At 38.0% G+C, this 22,405-nt stretch overlaps 1 protein-coding gene across 4 annotated transcripts in view; it reads left to right on the top strand.

The window, feature by feature from the left end:
- Positions 1–4,512: 4,512 nt before the first annotated feature.
- The window catches only part of VPS54 (VPS54 subunit of GARP complex), a 121,218-nt gene continuing 103,325 nt past the window's right edge, over positions 4,513–22,405 (top strand). For 3 of the 4 annotated variants that reach the window (XR_005079703.2, XM_037126304.2, XM_037126303.2), the window contains exon 1: positions 21,612–21,702. The gene's annotated coding sequence lies outside the window, so the exon portion shown is untranslated. Of the gene's footprint in view, positions 4,534–21,611; positions 21,703–22,405 lie in introns of those variants that run through there. The other variant, XM_053663408.1, reaches the window with a different exon arrangement.

Raw genomic sequence — 22,405 nt, 5'->3', positions numbered from 1 at the left:
AAGTTCTTTTTTGTGTGTGTGTTTGAGATGGCTCTAGTAGTGATTAGTTGTCTTTAAATTCATTAGATTGTATTGTGACAACTGTCACATCAGCATGCATTTTTTAAAAACTTATCAAAATTGGTGAATTTTTTGTGTAGCCATTTGAATATTGAAGATGGAAGAAAACAGGCAACATTTTGGGCATAATATGCTTTGTTTTTTCAAGAAAGGTAAAAAAGCAACTGAAATGCAAAAATAAGATTTGCGCAATTTATAGAGAAGGTATTATGACTGATCAAACATGTAAAAAATGGTTTGTGAAGTTTTGTGCTGGAGATTTCTTGCTAGATGATGTTCCACAGTTGGGTGGACCAGTTGAAATTGATAGGAATAAAATTGAGACATTAATTGAGAAGAATCAATGTTATACCACATGGGAGATAGCCGACATACTCAAAATATCCAAATCAATAAAGTTATTGGTGAAAATGAAAAACATGTCTTTTATTTTATGGGAAAAGCCATACAGATTTTTGGCCAACCCAATATATATGTATGCATCAATAAATAGTCCTTACTTGTTAGAGGAACATACTAATGTGTTCATGATAATATGATACCTGAATTTTTCTTTTATAAGAAAACTTCTCAAAAATGGTTAGGTATGGTATAGCTGACACAAAAATATAGAATGTTAATAATTCTTAAGCTATATGATAAATGCATGGAAGTTCATTATTCTATTCTCTTTACTTTTGTGTATTTGAATACTTTTATAATAAAAAGTTTTTTTTAAATTATGGGTGAAATGTTAATCTTAGGCTAGAGAAAGACATAAAACCCAAAAGACATAATTGAAAAAATGATTATGGCTTCAACATCCTTTCCTTCTTGCCTTTCATCTTAAAGGCTGTAAAGTAAAATGCTAGCGTTACTAGTCCCCTAGCACTGAGCCAGTCTATGTGACCTAATGCTGGTTACTGAGAGGTAGGAAGAAATCATACATTATAGGCACGTACAAAGTAATGCAAACCAAATGTCAATGAGACGTCATCTGTTTTTCACCTAGTAGATAGATAAAGATCAAAAAGTTTGTTGATACTATGTGTTGCTGGTTGTTTAAGGACACAGTTGTTCCCCTATACCAGGGATGTCAAACTCATTTTCACAGGGGCCACATCAGCCTCACAGTTGCCTTTGAAGGGCCAAGTTTAGTTTTAGGACTGTATAAATGTAACTACTCCTTAACAATTAAGCTAGAGCTTAACACAAATTGTACATTTAAAAATAAGTAAATAAAAGAGAACTGAACTGTTAAGCACTGCTTCTGGGTAGAAACAAGGTGCTGGGCTGGATAAAACAAGGTAGAAAGCCAGATTTGGCCCACAGGCCTTGTGTTTGCCACCTGTGCCCTACACAATTAATGGAACTAGAAATTCATATAAAAATTTTGGAAGGGTAATTTGGAAATATCTATCAAAATTCTCCTGAAAGTTAAAGCAACATTTGAGTGGTAAGATGGAGGATAGAAAGGGTATATGCGACTAAAGTCACAGTCATGTGGGGCAGAATGATGGGGATAAGTTCCAAGAAATGTGCCATCTTTAGGCTGACAGCCCAAAGTGCACTCACAGAAACCTAGATGGTATAGCCTCCTACACAGTGGGCTATATGATGTAGCCTATTGCTGCTAACCTACAAGCCCGTATAGCACGTTACTGTACAAAGACAACATGAGATTAAATCAAGCACAAGAGAAAATGATTCAATCAAGGGACAGGAAACACAAGGCATATGAGGCTGCTGCTGGTGTAACACAGCATACCATTTTACAGGACCCCTTTTCCATAAGTAGAGCAAGAGTATATTCTAAAAAACAACAAAAACTAGTGTAGTAAATACATAAACCAGTAACATAGTTGTTTATTATCAGTTCAGGTATTAGGTACTATGCATAATTGTATGTGCTTATACTTTAATATGACTGGCAGCGCAGTAGGTTTGTTTATACCAGCAGCACCACAAACATGTGGATAATGTGTTGTGCTATGACTTATGACAGCTACAATGTCACTAGTGATAAGACTTTTCTAACTCCATTATGGGACCTCTGTAGTACATGCTGTCCCTCGATGATCGAAGTGTGATGCAGCATGACTTAATCACATGGCTGACTAAATGTGGAGAAAAGGATGAGGCAACCGGAATATTGTTTTGCAGTGTGTGACTGTAATTATCTGACTAATTAAATGTGGAGGAAAAGGTCCAAAATTACTAGGGACATTAATAGAAATAGGGAGTAACTTTTTTCACAAATATTGGTAAGTAGATGTGAACACAGCAGCTTTCTTCATCTTCAGAACATGTTTGACACATTGACCACTTTGCTCACCATGCTAATTTGCTTACTTATTATAATAGCTATTATTGTGTTCTTCCAGCAGAATTTTCTGTGTTAGCTCACAAGTTCTTGGGCTCTAATCACCTGAAATTTCATTTTGCTGAGTTTGTCATTAAATACTAATATGTGTGATTACTCAGTTAAAGGCTTATTTTAACCTTTTCCCCCATGTCCCCTTTTGCATTTTGCATAGTACCCCTTTAAAAATGCTGCATGAAATCATACTTAGTTCTTCCATTAATATTAAACTTTATTTTAAATTCTCTTGTTCCTGTATTGTTCAATCAGATTATAAGGAAAAACAGATCAATTTTCATGTGCCCTCTTTAACTGCAATTTTCAGTCCCTTTATAGTCTTTTCTCTTTTTCAGGCTAAATAATCACTTTGAGTCAGTGGCTGCAGTGAAACTTGAAACCTGACCATTGGAGAGCCCTGCAGTTTAGCAGAAAGCAGGGCACACACCAGGATCTTCTGCTCCAGCTGCACATTGAGGATTCCAGCCATTTTTTAATACCCTTAAATTTCTAGTTAGTTTAGTTGCTCTAATTCTTTCCTTAAACAGGTGTGCAAAGTTGTTTTTAAGGAGTTTTTACAGAATATTATAGTTACACCCAACTCCTAGGCAGTTCACTATAGTCTTATGACATATCACTACTTAATCACGATTGGTGGGAAATGACACGTGTTGGTTAAATGAAATTACTGGTTAAACCATTTTATCTTTCAATCTCATTGCATGATTCAGATTTAGAGTTGCTTCATTCCTGGAAATGATGCTATTTTGAGAGGAGGACACATGCTGCTAGTTGCTGTTTTGAACGCACCCCTGCTAATGTTTTTGTTGCTGTTGTCATTTGTCTCTTTCTACTAAAAGCAAATCTTTTCTCTCTCTTGTGTGTGTCTGTGTGTACGTGTGTAATTTGAGATGCCAATTAATACCAGTTAAGTGGGTTCTGGTTAATTTGAGGTTTTACTGTTAGCAGACCCAATTACCTCAGCTCTAGAAACACCAGAATGAATTTCCTTATTTTTCTTCTTGTCCTTATAAACTAAAACATATTATTCACCAAGCCACATTTTCAAACTATTTGTGGAACCACATTGTTAAAAACTATCAAAAGCCCTTTTTCTACTTCAGTTTGCCAACTGGATAGCTGGTGGTTCTGAATGTATAAGATTCTCTGAGTATCAAAAGAGGATAGACTATGGGATCTGAGGAGGATATGAGATATGAGTGCAGATTTAATAATGATTTACACAGCCCTAAGCCCTAGACAGCAAGAGAAATGAGTGACATACCAAAAAGGCACCACTACCATCCTTAATTCATCCAGCAATCTTTTTAAAGTCTACCATGTGCAAGTCACTGTACTAGGGGCCATGGAGAGGACAAACCACGGTGAAGTAGTGTAATATGGAAACAAAATGTCCACTAATATTTTGAACAGGAACTAGTACGTCACAGATGTCATGTCCATGGTACAGGAAGCAATGATATGAATATTTAGAAGTGGTAGAAGATGTCACTTCTGGCTAAATGATAAGGGGAAATTTTGTAAAAGAGACGGCATCTGGCTTATCCTTGTTGAAGTAGGCAGAACCTAGCATAAACAAAGAGGCAGGAAAACCCCAGTCTTTTCAGGCTTAAAAAGATAGGTAGGATTAACCTAGGGAAAGCTTTTGCAAGCTAGAGTTTGAACCTTATTCCACGTAAATAAACATTTTTGACCAAAGCAGTGGCCAGGAACTCAGACTTTGGCATCAGATAAATTCAAGCTCAGATCCTGATTCCACTCACTGTGTGTGATCCTGAACAAGTCACTTATTTTTCCAAGTAGCAGATAAATAATCTCTGTTGCACAGCACAGTTATCAGGATTAAATTCAATCGAGGCACTCAGTCATTCTGAAAACATTTATTGACCCTCCACCACGTACGTCCTAGACAATGAGCTTTGTACTGGTGATACAGAGATAAAGGCTGAAGGAAGGCATGAAGCAATGGGAAAGACAGGTAAACAGAAAGTTACAATACAGTGTAAGAGAGCACAGAGTCAGAGGAGCTGAGTAATTCAGGTCAGGAATGGGGATAATAAAGAAAGCTTACCAGAGGAGACAGTCCCTGGCCACCTAAAAAGAGCCTTTGAAAGGTAGGTAGAAATGGAACTTATTTTCCAAGGCCTGATTATTTTTATTAATCTTCTTACCACATTGTGGTTTCTACAGAAACAAGCATTTAAAACTCCAAACGAATTGTTGCTGTTATTTATGTTGTTTGGCGGGTTGATTGTTTTTGGCTCATTTTAAATTTAGAGATAGAGAGATGGTGTAAGGGAGAGTAGCCTATTTCTCAGCTGATTCCATTTGAAATCACATTAGCACATTAGAAGTAAGCGAGCCAAATCACTGAAACATTTGGGGTAAAAATGAAAAGGATCAAAGGGAAGTTGACCTAGTATGAAGTAGCAAAACTGGGTTTTTGTTTGCAGGAGACCTGTTGTGGACATTTGCTGGGGTTTTAGCCCTATTTATTTTTTCTTCTGAAGTGGAGCCCCAGTTTCTCTTTGTTCTTATTTTTTCTGGGGAACTACATCTTTCTTCATTCTTATTTTATGTATGCTGGTGAAGGTGAGGTAGACTCTGTCACATTCTGGTTTTGGGGTTGGTTGTGATTCAGGCCTGGTTCATCAGAGCCTTACACTCTCCTCAGTGACAAGGATAGGTGTATCACTCAACCAGAACCAGACAGAGACAATCTGGGACATTTGCTGAGCCTCTAAGTATGCCTTGGCTACTGCTTTGAACATGTGAAGTTGTAGACTAAAAGCTGCTGGCAGCCATTTTCCTGCCACTTCCTACTACTTGAAGCCTAAGACTGAAGGCAGCCAACGTGGAGGAGAGCAGAGATCCTCACACTAGAATATAAAGTCCATGAGGGCAAGAAGTTTGGCTTTATTTTTAAATCTTTTTAATTGCTATATCACTCACATACAAAAAAATACACAAAACAAATGGTCGAGTAAAAATTATTATAAAGTTAATACACATATGTAACTATCACATTAATCGAGAAATCAAGCACTGTCCCCCCTATACTCCTTTTAATCACTGTCCCTTCTCTCCCATCAAGTATTAACACCATAATTTTGAGTTTTCATATTTTATGTAACTGGAATTATATAGTATACATTTGTGTGGGTCTGGCTTCTGTCACTGAAGGTTATTGTAAAGGTCTTTGATGAACAGACACATGCATTCCTATTGGATATATTCCAAGAGTAGAATTGCTGGGTCATAGAGTGTACACCTGTACAACTTTAGAAGATATTGCCAAATTATGTTCCAAAGTGATTGTACCAGTTTACTCTTCTACCCTGATATGTTACCCATTGCTTTACCTTCTGGGCAACATTTTGTATTTTCTGTCTTTTAAATGCAGGTATGTTATATCATATTGCACAGGAGAATGAATAACTTTTCATATGGCCATTTGGATATCATTTTCTGTGAAGTACCTGTTCAAGTGTCTGGCCCATTTTTCTGTTGAATTACCTACATTTTCTGTTTTAATTTAATTTTTCTTATCTTTAGCTACTACGCCAATACCATACTATATTACATTCTGGTTTCATAGCAAGCCTTGGTAATTGGTAGACTATATCCCCCTACCTTGTTTTTATGAGTGTTTTGGCTATTCTTGACCCTTTGTATTTCCATATAAGGCTGACCCTTAAACAAGGCGGTAATTAGAGGAATCAGCCCCTGTACAGTCAAAAATCCATATATAACCTGTGACTCCCCCAAAACTTAACTACCCCTATTGTCCCTCAGTATCTGCTGGGGATTGGTTCTAGGACCCTGTGATAACAAAATCTGAGGATGCTCAAGTCCCCTATATAAAATGATGTAGGTCAATGCATATGATCAGCCTTCTGCATTCACAGACTCTGAAACGCAGGTCAAAAACAGATATTTAGTGAAAAAAATTTCCATATAAGTGGACCCCCCTGCATAGTTTAAATCCATAGTGTCCAAGGGTCAACTGTACATTTTAGAGTCAGGTTGTTATTTTCTACATATAAACCTGTTGGGATTTTCATTGGGATTGCACTGAATCTATAATTAATTTAAAGAGCTTGACATTGAAACTTCTAACGTGCATGCAATAATGCATAATACTAATGGAATAACGCATATATTTCCATTAGGTTATCTTCAATTTCTTTCAATAAAGTTCTATAGTTTTCTGTGTAGAATGGTCTTGTATTCTTTTAATAGATTTATTCCTCACATTTGATATTTTTTATGCAATTGTAAATGGTAACAATTTTAAAATTTTTCTGTTTGTTGCTGACATAGAAAAACAATTGAATTTTTGTATATTGACCTTACATGTTGGTTTTCTATTGATCTGTAACAAATTATCACACATTTATCATCTTAAGAAACAAACTTACTATCTCACAGTTCCCATGAGTCCAGTAGCCTGGATACAGGTTAGCTGGCTTACCTGCTCAGAGTCTCCCAAGGCTGAAATCAAGGTGTCAGCCAGACCTATGATCTTATCTCAGGCTGTGGGTCCTTTTCCAAACTCACTGGTTATTGGTGCAATTCAGCTCCTTGCAATTACAGGGCTGAGGTTCCTTTTTCATTCTGGCTGTCACCCAACAGCCACACTCAGCTATCGAAGGCCATGGCAATTTCCTGTCATGTAGCACTGTCTGAAACATGGCATTTTATTTCTTCCAGGCCAGCAGGAAACCATTTCTCTTGTTTCAAATATTCTGATTTCTGATATCTCTGACCCATAAACTCTCTTTTACAAGAGCTTACCTGATTAGGTCTGGCCACTAGGATGATCTCCCTTTTGATTAACTCAGGTTCAACTGGTCTTAATTACATCTGCAAAATTCTTTCACCTTTGCCATGTACTATGATGTAATCATATGAGTGCGAGCTCATGTTCACAAGTCCAACCACACTTGTAAATGAAAGGGGGAGAGGGGATTACATAGCACATGTACACCAGGGAGCTGAAATCTTGGGGGGTAACTTAGATTTATACCTACCACACCTTGTATCCAACAATCTTACTGATTAATTAATTATGCTAATCTATAGATTCCTTGAGATTTCCTAAATATAGTTATATTATTAAATATAATAACAGTTTTATTTATTCCCAATTATTATATTTTTCAAATTTTCTTCTTCTTAACTTATTGCACTGGCTAGAAACCCCAGTACAATGCTGAAAAGTAGTAAGAGTGGGCTTGCTTTGTATCTCCAATGCTTAAATAGGGCATGAGACATAGTAGTTTTTCAATAAATATTTTTAAATTAATAAATGAATGACAGCAAATGTGGGAGATGAGGAAATTGATTCCTGCTCGATCAACTGATTCCAATCAAAATTTTTAAGTGATATTACATCTCCTGACCCACAGAATAACACAAATGAAAAAATATTTAGGAGAAAATTTATTATTATGTTCACTGGAGTTACTTTTTGTTTGTTTTGAAGAACACTTGGGAATTCAAACATGTTCAAATATTTACCATACTAAGAAAATCCTCTCTCATGCCCACTTCCACCTACCACTTTATCTATGCCCTCTTTAAAAAAAATGATTTTATTTATTTATTTTTAAAGAGAGGGTTAGGCGAGGAGGAAGAGAGAAAAAAGAAACATCGATGTAAGAAAGCAACATCGCTTGGTTGCCTCTTGCATGTACTCCAACCTGGTACCAAACCTGCAACCCAGATTGTGCAATGGCTGAGATGCGAATCGACAACATTTTTCTTTGCAGGATCATGGCCAACCAACTGAGCCATATTGGGCAGGGCAGTTTTTTTCACAACCAATCTTCTAAACAGCTTAGTCATATAACTTTGTTTTTCTCCATATAACTGCCCTCAACTCAACACAGTACGCTTCCAATTCTACCATCTACTAAATTTGTCTCGCTAGGATGAGTTGTGACCTTTATGGTCTAACTCTAGTGGACAATATACATCTTATTTGTTACAGTTGACCACTCCTAGCTGCTTCCCAAAACATTTCTTCCTTTGTTTTCTGTGATCCCCATAGTTTCTCCTGACTTTCCTGTTATTTCTCTTCCTTCCTCTTTCTAGTCTCCCCTGGTTGTTTTTCCTCCTCTCAGGACCTAGCCCACTAACTAGAAGGATATGGGACCAATTGGCATCAGAGTAGTACTTACTGGCACATATCAGTGAGCCAGCTTAATCATAAAGGCAAACCCATTTATACAAACATTTCTTTTTCTTTTGGTGATTGATTTACTATACATTAATATCTGCCTGTTGTGTGGATTTGTGGCTAGTCACAGTTCCTCTATCCTTTTTTTTCCTTCCCTACCCTTTTCTTCCCTTCCCTCATTTCTCTATTCTATCTCTCTCTTTCATAAATCTCATACACATCCACCATTCCAATTATTAACTACAAGTTGACAACTTCTGAATTTGTATCTTCATTCAGGTCTCCTGAGTTCCAGATTCATATTCATGTACCTAATTGCCTCCTTAACATTTTCAGGTAGCTATTACAGATATCCCAAATTGAACTTGTGGTGCCAAATCTCTTTCTCCTCCATTTTTTTGTCTCATTAAATGGTTCCATCATCCTCCTACTTGCTTGTGTCAGAACCAAATCATTCTTAATATCTACCTATTTCCTAGTTCCTTTGCGCAATCAATCGACAAGTATAGCCAATTCTATCTCCTAGAATACCTCTCAAAAATATTGGATACTGTTTTTAGTCAGCTCTAGCTGCTATAACAAAATACCAGACACTGGGTAACTTAAACGACAGTCTACTGCAGTTGTGAAATCTGGGAGGTCCGAGATCTAGGTGCTAGCAGATTCAGTTCCTGGTGAGAACCCTCTTTTTGGCTTACAGACAGCCGCATTTTTGCTGTGCCCACGTGTGGTAGAGACAAAGGAACCTCTCTCTCTTCCTCTTCTTACAAGGACACTAGTCCCATAATGGGAGCTTCACCCTCATAACCTCATCTAAACCCAATTACCTCTTAAAGGTCCCATCTCCAACTATGATCACATTGGGAGTTAAGACTACAACATATTAATGTGGAATGGGAGGACTGGATTCAAACATTCAGTCCATAACAGATACTCTTCTAACTGCTCGTGTTATACCTTCTCTTGGTTACCTCCACTCACTCATTAATAAAGTTCAAACTAATAAAGTTCAACCTCTGACATGACATGTAACTCTCTGTGTGGTCTGACTTTTGCCTATTTCTCTCATTTCGTGCCAGCTGCTTTGACCTTTCCTCTGTTTCCTCTGCTTACCTATACCCTTCATGACTCAGATCTTCCTTCTGCTAGCTCTTTCCACTGCCTGGAACTCTTCATTACCAGTATTTACCTTCCATAGCTTCAGCCTATTCATTTTTCACTTTAAATGCTACTTCCTTGAGCAAGAACCCTTCATGCACCTACATTAAATTACACTCATCATTATAAGCTCTCACAGCTTTTTTCTTTTTACCTTTCCATGACACCCATCCAATCTGTTGTTGAACAATTCCTAAAATTATTTAATGTCTCTCTTCTCTACTCCTCTACCCCATCCCAATTGTGAGTACTATAAGAGCATGAACTAAATCAGTCTTGCTGACTGCTAGCATCTTGGACCCAGATACATCCTTGGTAAATATTCATTGAGTGTGAATGGATGTCTGCATGTCTACTTGAGAATGAGGAAAAGTGCAGGAGGTTAGGAAGTATTGGTGTAGGAACATTTTTGTTACCTCTTCATTATAATAAGAGACTTATAATCTGGTTCTACCATTAAGAGGAATCGCAAGTTTAACGAAAATTAACCTCATTTTGGGGGCAAGTAGTGAGTAGGGGAGCCTGTACTGTTCTGGAGGAAAACACAGGCAGCTTGGGCAGGCAGTGAAGAATCACAGAGGAGAGTAATTTCCCTCTGGATACCATTAACCAGAGAGCTATGCTGTCCACCTGGAATCAGAGCAGCACTCACTGGCATGCATCAGTGAGCCAGTTGAATAACCAAGACCAAGCCATTTATACAAGTCTTTTGTTTGTACACTTATTTGATATGTGCTTATTGTAGGGATCTGTGGGGAAAAATCTGTCAGAAGTCTGACTGTCAATTTGTAATAGACACAAAAAAACCCCTATGTTTTGTAAATGTGTTCTGTATGCTCACTTTACCATTCCTTTTTGCTGTGCATACTGAACTGCAAACTAAATGTAGGCTATACTTAGAAGAATGAAAATAGGCTTTTGCGTATTAATAAAGGTGAGATACATTAAAATAAGCCACACATTTCTAAAAGACTACATTCTTGCAACCAAATATGGAGCTGTCTCATGGATTTGTAAATGGCTAAAAAGTACTTAAGATGATAAATTAATCTACATTGATTATTTCCAGTTATTAACTGGTTATTACCAAGTAAAATCTTCCCAAGATTTTTTCCATGTAAGTAAACTTTCATACTCCATATTCCATACTTTAGAGAAAGCCTTACCTTTTCTTTGGAGGAGAGAGGGAATCTGATATTTTTAAATTCAAATAACGATTAATTCTACTTTACATAATTCTTTATTTTTTGAGTAGTTTGTTGCTGGGGCATTCTCACAGGAGAGTGTAGGATGAAGAGCAAGGGACTGTTGAACTTAAACCTGGTGTCTGATTGGAAGTAGGCTGTCACCATTGAAAGGTTATTTGTCTCAGGCTTTTGGTCTGCATTTCTTCAGCTTTCAAGTGAGGGGCCTCTTCTGTTCCAAAAGTTTTTGATTTCACCAATGTTTTCTTTTTCAAGATGTAGTTCCTTAAAAGCTAATAAATAAAATGATGGAAGGGAAAAATGTTCTTCTAAATTTAAAGTTAGATTTTTAGAAATAAGACTACTAGATTGAAGTTAGATTCTGGTTAAGAACTTGTTTCCATTAATGCTCAGGAATTCATAGAAGTAAAGAGAATAAGGCAAGAAAACAGAGAAATTTCACTCCCTGGTGGAATTGGAACCAAAATGACCAGACAGTGGCATGAGAATTGAAAGGCCTTTCTAATGCATTTAGGTATTCAAAGAAAGTCCACTGTATAATTGCAATCCATTGTATAGTAATTTTTACTTTGGATTATGTTGTGAAATTGGTTTTATGATACCTAGAGTTTTTTTTCTTTTTTCTTTTTTTGGTCTCTTGTTTAGTTTGCTTATAAAATATTTCCACAGTTTGATTTTTTTCTACTTAAAAATATCACAGTGCAAGAATTTGTATTCTTGAAGCTTAGGAAGTTCTTTCTGAGAGATGGTGGTGTTGAGTCATGTACCCAGTTGATGTACAAGTGGTTCTGAGAAATTCCTTTGAGAGGCCAACTAGGTTTCTATTTCTCTGGAAATGTATGATTTCTAAACTGCCCATAATTTTCCCAGAAAAATTTTGCATAAACTTTCTCTGTTTCCTGGAAAAATTTTAAATGAAATTCTTTTCCTAGTAAATGTTTAATAATTTTGTCCTTATAGTTTTACTTCATTATAGGATTGCATATTTAAAAATAATTTCATAGTTATTACTTAAAATACTCCAATTATAAAAATAAGCCAAGAATATTATCTTTATCATAAATCTAATGAATTAGTAGTGGCTTACAAAAATCTTGAGCCCTATAATGTATCTGTGGCAAGTTGTTTTCAAGACATTAAACTAACCGGATACTCTTCATGCTTAGTAACTGGAAGAAAGTGATTTCTGTTTGTAAGTACCAGTTTGTCTTTATTTTTCATTCATTCTTTTAACAAGTATTTATTGAGCTGTCAACTTGGACCAAGCATTGTTCCAGGTGCTGGTTAGGGGAGGAGGGGTAAAATAGTAAGCAAAATACAAAATTTTCTGCCCTCATGGATTTGCATTCTTGTGGGGGAAATACAGACAATAAACAAGTAAAATATATGGGGGGTAGATGATAATAAAGGCTAAAGAGAAATGGAAAGTAGAAAAGCAAGTAGGGCATGCTGTTATAATGAGAAATATGGATATAATGAAATGTCTCACTGAGAAGGTGAAATTTGAATAAATTTCAGACCTGAAGGAGGTGAGGGAGTTAGCCATTTGGATAGCTGAGGGGAAAGCATTCCAGGCAGGAGGAAGAGTAAGTGCAAATGCTGTGAGGCAGGAACATGATGGCATGACCCCAGAACAGTGAGGAACTCAATAGGATTAGAGCAGAATGAGAAACTGGGGGAACAGGAAGAGATAAAGTTAGAGAGGTAAGACTGGAATGAGATAACGTAGGGTCTTGCTAGAACTTTATCTTTTACTATGAATGAGACACTGGTTAGTTTTAAGTAGAGAAATGACATGATCTGATTTAAGTTCTAGCAGGATCAAGCTGACTATTGTGTTGAGAATAGACTGGTGGGGGACAAAGACTCGGAGACTGCACTAATTCAAGCAATTACGATGATTGTACTAGACAATTCCAAGAAATACTGTTCACCCTGTAGTTTCTGTGAATGATGCTTTCTGTAATGAGCAGTGGATAGCCCAACTAGGGCTATCCATTAGCTAGGGACTACACCAGCAAGAGGGGCTGGGCCAGGGAAGATACAAAGTGAGTGGTAAGAAGTGTTTAGGCATATTTGAAAGGTAGAACTACTAGAATTGCTGACACAATTGTTTTGGGATATGAACAAGTCAAGTACGATTTCAAGGATGTCTATGAAGTTTATGAATTATTAATATTCATTGTGCCAAACACCATTTAGTAAGGAGAATAATTCCTTTTATTTTTAATTCAAAAGCGTTTATTCAAAATCCACTATGTAGTATATTGTTGCATATTCTGTAAGGATTTTTCATTATTATTCTATTACAGTTGTCCCAATTTTTCCCCCTTTGCCCTCCTCTGCCCAGCCCACACCCTGCTCCCACAGTTAATCCCCACACTATTGTCCACGTCCATGGGTCATTCATATCCATTCTTTGTTTAGTCCCTTCCCCTTCTTTCCATCATTATCCCCCTCCTCTTCCCCTCTGGCTGCTGTCATTCTGTTCCATGTTTCCATGCCTCTGGTTCTATTTTGCTCATTAGTTGATTTTGTTTATTAGATTCCTCTAATAAGTGAGATCACATGGTATTTGTGTTTCACCAACCGGCTTATTTCACTTAGCATAATATTCTCCAGTTCCATGCATCTCGTCACAAAACGTAGGATACCTTCTTTCTTTCTGCTGTGTAGTATTCCACTGTGTAAATGTACCTCAGTTTTTTGATCCACTCATCTATTGGCACTTAGACTGTTTCCAGCATTTGGCTATTGTGAATAATGCTGCTGTGAACATAGGGGTGTATAAGTTTCTTTGAATTGATGTTTCAGGATTCTTAGGGTATATTCCCAGCAGTGGAATAGCTGGATCAAAAGACAGTTCCATTTTTAGGAAAATTTTTTTAGGGAATTCCATAGAGTTTTCCACAGTGACTGCGCCAGTCTGCATTTCCATCAACAATGCTCAGTGGTTCTCTTTTCTCCAACCCTTGTTGTTTGTTAATTTATTAATAATTGCCATTCTGACAGGTGTGAGGTGATATCTCATTGTGGTTTTAATTTGCATTTTTCCAAAGGCTAGTGATGTGGAGCATCTTTTCATATGTCTATGGGCTATCTGTATGTCCTCCTTGGAGTAGTGTCTGTTCACATCCTTTGCCCATTTTTTAAATTGGATTGTTTGTCTTCCTGGTGTTGAGTCATACAAGTACTTTATATATTTTGGAGACTAAACTCTTTTTTGGTATATCATTGGCAAATACATTCTTCCATATGCTTGGTTCTCTTTTCATTCTGATTATGGTTTCTTTAGCCATGCAAAAGCTATTTAATTTGATGTAGTCCCATTTGTTTATTTTTTCTTTATTTCCCTTGTCCTAGGAGATATATTGGCAAAAATATTGCTACATGGGATATCTGAAATTTTACTGCTTATGTTTTCTGTTATGACTTTTATGGTATCATGACATATATTTAAGTCTTCTATCCATTTTGAGTTTATTCTGGTGTATGGTACAAGTTGGTGGTCCACCAGTCTCATTCTCCCAACACAATTTGTGGAAGAGACTACTTTTACTCCATTGTATGCTCCTGCCCCCTTTGTCAAATATATGGATTGGAATAATTAACATCATTAAAATGTCCATACTACCCAAAGTAATCTGTGGAGTCAACACAATCCTAATTAAAACAGCAATGGCATATTTCACTGATCTAGAACAAATACTTAAAAAATTTGTATGCAACCAAAACAACCCAGATAATCTCAGCAATCTTGAGGGGGTGGCTGCTCATCTTTCTTAGCAATCTTGAGAAAGATAAATAAAGATGATCATCACAATACCTGATATAAAACTATACTACAAGTCCACTGTAATCAAAACAGCCTGGTACTAGCATAAGAACAGACACATAGATTGATTGAACAGAATAGAGAGCCCAGAAATAAACCCATGTCTCTATGGTCAATTAATATTTGACAAAGGGGTCTAGAGCATACAACAAGTAAAAACCGTTTTTTCAATAAATGATGTAAAGACATTTTAAAAAGTACAATATCAGCAACAACAGAAAATCCTGCCCTGGAAGTATTTATAACATAGTTTTGCTAGACAAAGCCTCATAGATAAAAGAACCAAATACTGTATAAAGCAATATAAGAAAAAGTATGATAATGAGACTATATATATATACACATATATATGTATATATATACATTTCTCTAGGAAAATGGCCCGATTTGAAATAGTTTTATATTTGTCAAGATATGCCCATATTTCTGACTGTTGTACTCCTCTAATCTACTCAACAATTTATTTACTATTTTCTAATACTAACATGCCTCATGTGTTGCCTATTTAAAATGCTGGGCTAGATATGCTTTATGATCGACTCCTGTTCCAGGATGAAGTATATAAAGGCTTTATGTCTGAGGGAGGAATTACTTGTTTCATGTGCTCTTCTGTTGCTGATGCCTTAGGTTGCATTCCTCACAGTCTGGTTGAGAATTCACAATATTACCTTGTCTCCTAGTTCCCATTTGCCCAATTTATGACTTGTGACTCTTCCTACCTTCTGATCACTTATCTTATTTGCAGCCCTTTGGCTTATGAGGACTTTTAAGAATTTGTGGCTTCTCATCTCACCCAACTCATTCATAGCCGTGCCTTGCCACTTCCTGTTCTGTGGTTTTCATTAACACAATTTTCCCAATAATAATGAGATAGTGAAGATTATAATGATGAGTTTGATAGCCAACATTTGTTTTTGAGTACTGACTATGAGCTAGGCCCTAAGCCATGCTATTTAAGTACACTTTAAATGTTATCCTTACAGTACATCTATGAAGTGGGCACTATCTTTATTGCCACAGAGAACTGAAATTTAAAGAGCTTAATGTGTCTGAGGTTACTCAGCTAGCAAACAGCAGAGCTGGAATGCAAACCCAGAACCTATGAATAGTATGATGCCATAACATGTCCTTTTGTATCACATGCATAAACATGATTCAGAGGGAAAATAGCATCAACGATAAAAAAATCCAAACAAAGTTCTCTAACCTCTGAAAGCCTCTGTGTGTAATAGTTGTGTTTCTAATGTTATGGATTTATCATTTGTTAATTTTGCCTAGTTTGAGTTGGAGATAACATTTGTAATACAGTTCTATTATTAGAGGTATTGATACTAGAGTTGGTTTTGCATGACCCTACATACAGGTACAAATACACATGTATATACACAATCTGGACATGAACTAGAGAAGCAGCAATTAAAGGTAGAAAGGCCAAGGGGGATTTTTATCAGACAAAGATCAACATTAAAAAAAGAGGAGAGAAAAGGAATAAAACTAACAAGTGTTTACCAAGCTTTTCTTGTTTTCAGTTTCTATGTTAAAATGCTCATTTAATTCTGACAACTCTATTATTCTCCTAATTTTGCCTATGAGAAGTAAAGTGTGAAAAGATTACTACTCTTATGTGGTAGATGAAGAAACAAAGGTTTAGAAAATGAGATGAAAATCACACTGCTAAAGTGTCAGAGCTGAGTTAAAAAACCAGGGTTAGCTAAATTCCAAAACCTGTGGGACTTAATTACTGCAGGTGATAGACAGACTTTAGAGTAGCCACCATGATTCGAATCTCTTGGTGTCCACACCTTTGTGCAGTTCCCCTCTCCTTGAGTGGGAGCAAAACTTGTGACTTGCTTCTTTTTTTTTTTTTTTTTTTTAGGGTCCATTTTTTTTTTATTTTAAATTTTATTTAGTTATTTTTCAAGTACAGTAACCACAGAACATGGCAAAAAAAGATAGGTTATCGCTGACTTACTAGCTGACTCACTGTAGAAAGTTTAGAGACACTCCTTACTAGTTATATGAAGTGAGCAGCCATTTTGAGAAAACCTACATAGTAAGGAACTACAGGTATCCTCTAGGAGATAGGAGCAGCCTCCAGCCAGGAAGAAGCTAGGGCTGTCAGTTCTACAATGGGAAGACCTTGGAAAACCTAAGTGATCTTGGAACGAATTTGTCCTTAGTCTCCAGTGAGAACACAGGCTGATGAATACAGCCTTATAAGATAAGGCCCTGAACAGAAGATCAAGCTAAGCTGTGCCTGGACTCCTCCTGCCTCACAGAAACTGTAACATAATAAATACATTATTTTAAATTGCCGAGTTTGTGGTGATTTGTACACATCAATAGAAAACTAATGCAAAACACTACCTTGATTTTCCTTGTGCTTGGAGCACAGTAAATTCTTAGCAAATGATTGTTGATATTAGTATAATAATCAAAGCAGAACTTTAGAATATCAGAGTCAAAGAGAAATTTAACAGTTAAATAATTGTTTCTAAAGTAAAGAGCAGCTAATTTAGAAGACAGAGAATTGATGACATATGAAAAACTTATATATTACAAACCCCCACCAATTATTGAGTATATTATTATCACACGAAGTATACAATTTCTAGTGCTGCTTACACCCACATGTTGTTTAATGTCTTATACTATACTCAAATTGCAAAATTTTCCTACATTAAGATAGTCTACATTAGCCCTGGCTGGTGTGGCTCAGTGAATTGAGTGGCAGCCTGCAAACTGAAAGGTCACCCATTCAATTCCAAGTCAGGGCACATGCCTGGGTTGCAGGCCAGATCCTCAGTAGGGGGTGTGTGAAAGGCAACCAATTGATGTATCTTTCACATTGATGTTTCTCTCCCTCTCTTTCTCCTTCCCTTCCCCCCTTTATAAAAATCAATGAATAAAATCTTTAAAAAAAAGATAGTCTACATTAGATATGAAGAAATATTAAAATATTTAGATTTCAATCATAATGCTATAACTTCTGATTTTTAAACATTTTAAAATAGCTTGCATATGATGGATAAAATAATTCAGGGCATTGGATCAAAAAAACCAAACCCAGATGAAATCACTCTCAGCATAACACTTTCAGTTCATGGGTACACATGAATTTTGCTTCCCGAAGATAATTTACACTAAACACGCAATGTAATTATATAGGAGCTCTGTCTAGAAAGTATCCAGCCATGTAATATGAGAAATACATTCATTGAATAAGATGCAACATACAATAAACTGTACATAGGACAATGACACCTCAGTCCCCTTCAAAGTAGGCACCTTGGCACTTCGCACAGTTCTTCCAATCACCATCAGCTGCCCTGTTGTATTTTCCTGAATCTCACTGACCGCCTATAAATCTTTTTCCTTTTAAAGGTAATTTTAATTTTGGGAAAAGGCAGAAGTCACAGGGTGCCAAATCTGGGCTGTGGGAGGGCTGAGTCATCTGAGTGATTTGTTGTTTCACCAAAAGACTGCACGAGATATGATTCATGAGCAGGCACACTGTCATGATGAAGCTGCCAATCATCAGTTGCCCATAGCTGTGGACTTCTGAATCATCTGAATAGTTTACACGGAGGAATGTTCAAGCTTAAGGCAAAATTTGGTGTAGATTAATTGCTCTATTCACTCAGTCATTCTGAATGTGTGGGCCACACAGTACACAGGCTCACTCAATGGTGTCTGCTGCCCCCATTGAGTAGTACAGTGAGGTTGTCATTGTTCACTCATGCACATTCCAGTCCGCCGTCCTTGGCTGCCAGGTTACATCAGTGTCAATTATCTTAACAATGGCTGGACTTTACCAAGCAGACCTCAAATATTTGGCCATACAGTAGGCAAGAGAACTTGAGTGGGTTTCCATTTTATATATTTAAGGTTTGCTATTGTAGAAAAAAGAGGGGCTAGTGCTCATGTCTAACTGAAGTGCAAAATAATTTTTCTGATTGTTTCTCCTACCAGTGTTGTTTTTCCCTTCTGAATTTATATTGGTATGTAAATGTATAGTTTCTGTCAAATAGTCATTTAGAATGGTGTTTATTGATTGAGTTGACATGTTAACCTCGCTACTGTCACACAAATATGCACCGAAAGCTGTAAACATAAAAATAAGCCTTTTATAGGTGTTCCGGAATTTTTAAATTTGCCCATTCTTCCTCTGATGAGAATACATGGCCCTGATAATTATCCCCATTCATAATTTTAACAGTTTTAATAAACATTATGCCAAATACAGTGTTAGTAATATGGTAGCTAAATATTTTCTTCTTTTTTAGGGCAATGATGATTTCTATCAGTTTTTCTTAATTTTCTATTATCTGTGCTTTCTGGAAATGAACACTAATAATATATCTATACATATTTGTGATTTGCCTTTTCTTTCTAATATTAAAATGATTCCAGTGATAACAAATGAATATATTAATTTGAAATTGATCCACCTAAATTAAATTACTTGTCCAGTTAATAGTTTTTTGTTTTGTTTTGTTTTTGGCAAATCTGATAACAAATGAATATATTAATTTGAAATTGATCCACCTAAATTAAATTACTTGTCCAGTTAATAGTTTTTTGTTTTGTTTTGTTTTTGGCAAATCTGATCAACAGCATTTACTTCTCTTTTAGATTCATGACTATGATTTGTTTTGTGGAAAAGTAAAAGTAGACATCATGCTGGATCCCTGAAGGAACTAAACACAATACCCATGTTTATTTTCTCCCTATGGCGTGTTACGTACAGTTGGATAATGAGTACAGCGAACCAGTCTGTCTTGTTCTAGTGTTTATGAAATACTTCAAGGCTATTCTTTAATCCAGTTGCCCACATAGAGCCACTTGGAATCTTTTTCGGAACAAGGTGGAGTATAAATGCAAATAGTTTTTGAAGGAGATTTGACTTGGGGTGGTGAACACACAATATGATATACAAATGATATATTATAGAATTGCACACCTGAAACCTAAATAATTTTAGTAACCAATGTCATCCCAATAAATTAACCCCCCCCCCCAAAAAAAAACCCTGAAACCAGTTTTTAAAAGGCCAAACCACCAGTTTTAATGCAGCTTTTCAACTTTTGATTTCTTGGTGCAGGGTCAAAATACAGGAACTTACTAAATCCGTTTCTTAGTAAAATCTATGAGCTGATTCTAGACTTAAAGTGAAATTATTTTCCTTTCTGGTCTTAGATGTAATTTAGGGAATCTCTGCTTAATGTTTTCATAATATAAACATCTGTTTTTTATGAGATCAAAGATTTAGGTGGGTTTCTCTATCATTTTATAGTTAAATTTATTTCATGTTGGGAATTGATATCCTCACTCTTCCTTGTTACTAAATTGCGAACTGAAATCAGAAAAAATAATGTAAAAATTACCACTCAAATATATTTGTTTCTTTTTTGTCCTCCCCTTCCCCCAGCTGTAGCTCTTTAGTGGGTAAAATATTACTTCACAAAGGGTTATGTTCGCAGTTTTTAAAGTGACTTCTTGGAAGTGAAAGGTGCATGGATGTTTTTTTCAGTTCCCAACTGTAAGAGTTACATTTTCACTTTTGATTTGTTTAAACACACTAGGTGCCTTTTAAATTCCTGAAACCTTATATTTTTCCAAAGATATAGCTTCAAAATTGTAAGAAATCTTCAGAAATTTAAGACACTGGGACTCAAATGAACTAGGGCCCCTTTTTTTTTTCTCTAAAAATCTTCTAAGACATTCGCTTTCTCCCGGATTGTGTTTTATTGGGTTAAGACCTCTGAAACCTTTATTGTATGCCCTCTGAAACCAGGCTGAATTGGATTACCATTAAAAATCACAATGGGGAGTTATTAATAATTCACACAGACTTCACGTACCTCCGTTGATTTCAGTGCCGAGAAGTGTGATAGATGCCTGGCAGGAAGGCCTGAAATAGGGAAAAAGAGGGCTCGGTCGGGGAAGGCCCCCGTATAGAGACGACGTACAGTTTTCAGGTTCCAGAGGGTTGTTGGGGAGGAGGTGACCTTTAACTTCTCGAAGGACATTTATTTGGGAAACTGAACAACGTTCATCTTGAGAGGGTGACAGGAAAGGTTTAATTAACTAGTGGTGATTTAGGGCCTTCCAGGGTCGGTGGGTCTGGGGAGTGGGCGAGGGCTCAGTCCCAGAGAAGGCGGAAGGCGGCACCTGAGTGCTAAGAACTCCGGGTGGGGGAAGGGTCGTGAGGGAAAGTAGAGTTTAGCGTGGATTTTTGCCTTCGAAAGCAGGACTATGAGAAGGGGTGCAAAGGAACAGTGCGGGGTACGTCCCGCTGCGGGGAAAGGCCACAGCCCCTCTCCCGAAGCACCGAGCGTTGTCTCGGACCCGGGCCGCGGCCCTCCCGCCCCAATGCAGCCGCGCGGTGGATTGTGGGCTGGGGGCTGTGGCGGCCTCGCGGCGGCCTCCGGCGCTATCTCCCCGGACCTAGCCGGGCAGAGCGGGGTCCGCGGGTTGAGGGGAGCAGGCGCAGGAGTCAGCTAGGAGCAGACGCGCTAAGAGTAGTGGTCGTGGCGCGGCGGCGGCTCCCCTGCAGGCCGGGAATGTGGGAGAGGCGGTGGCAGCAGCGGCGGAGGCGGCGCTGCGGACCCGGGGGAAACTGCTGGCTGACAGGACACCCGGGAGAGACGTGAGGGAGCCGCCGCCGCCGCCGCCGCCGCATCTCCTCTCCGAGCGGAGTTGGGCTCAAGAGGGCGGCCTTGTGCTCCCAGGGCTGTCAGGCTAGGCGGTGCGGGGCTGTGGCGAGAAGCCGGGCTCGGGCCCGGCCGGGCTCCGGGCGGTGGCGGCCGCGGAGCAGCAAGCTCGGCGCGACGTGAAGGGCTGGAGGCGGCGGCGATGCACTAGGCCTCGCTCTGGGGCGGCTGCCCGAGACCCGCAGGTAGGTGTCGGGCCGGCCCCACTGGGTCCCCTGCGCTTCTCGGCCCACCCTCCACCCGACCTCCTCGGTGAAGAGAGGGACCCAGACCCCACCCCCTGGTCTCCTCCCCGGCTCTAAGCCGACTGAGTTTCAGTCGTACCTGATTAGTGCTGAAGCTCCATTCTTCTCACCGCCACCTTTTCTCCTCTTTTCACTCCGTCCCGAGATCGGGCCGGCCGAAGCGCTTACTACCTCCAGCCTGTGGCGGTGGAGGCCGCTCTCGCCCCTCTCCCGGATCCGGGCTCCGAGAACTTCCACCACCCTCCTTAGATGCTGCCCCCAAACTTTCTTTTTACAGCCGGGCCCTTGGGCCCACTTTTGATGCTACTAGAATAATTTAAATTAAAAATTTTATTTTTATTTCTCGGGAAGGCTAACCCAAAGATTAACTCGGTGTTTTGCAGTTTGGCAATTTAGCACGCAGTATTTTGTTCAATAATTAATATTCTTCAGTTCTACTTTCTGTCTCTGCTTTGATACAAAGGCAGGCCTTCCCCGTTGTTGTCAAGGGAACTTTTGCCTGCCCATTATAATTGACCACTTGGGCTGTCCATGTGCTGAGCTCAGAATGGTATTTTTAGAATTTTGGCTGAGCCGGGTAGCATTTTTAAAAATTCCCCTTTAACCAGTTTTATTTTTTGTGTTTTCATTGAGGCTTTCATTA

The sequence above is a fragment of the Artibeus jamaicensis genome, unplaced genomic scaffold, assembly GCF_021234435.1.
Source record: "Artibeus jamaicensis isolate MK-2021 breed Jamaican fruit bat unplaced genomic scaffold, CSHL_Jam_final contig_3175, whole genome shotgun sequence".
Lineage (NCBI taxonomy): Eukaryota > Metazoa > Chordata > Mammalia > Chiroptera > Phyllostomidae > Artibeus > Artibeus jamaicensis.
This window is presented reverse-complemented; position numbering and strand designations above follow the sequence as displayed.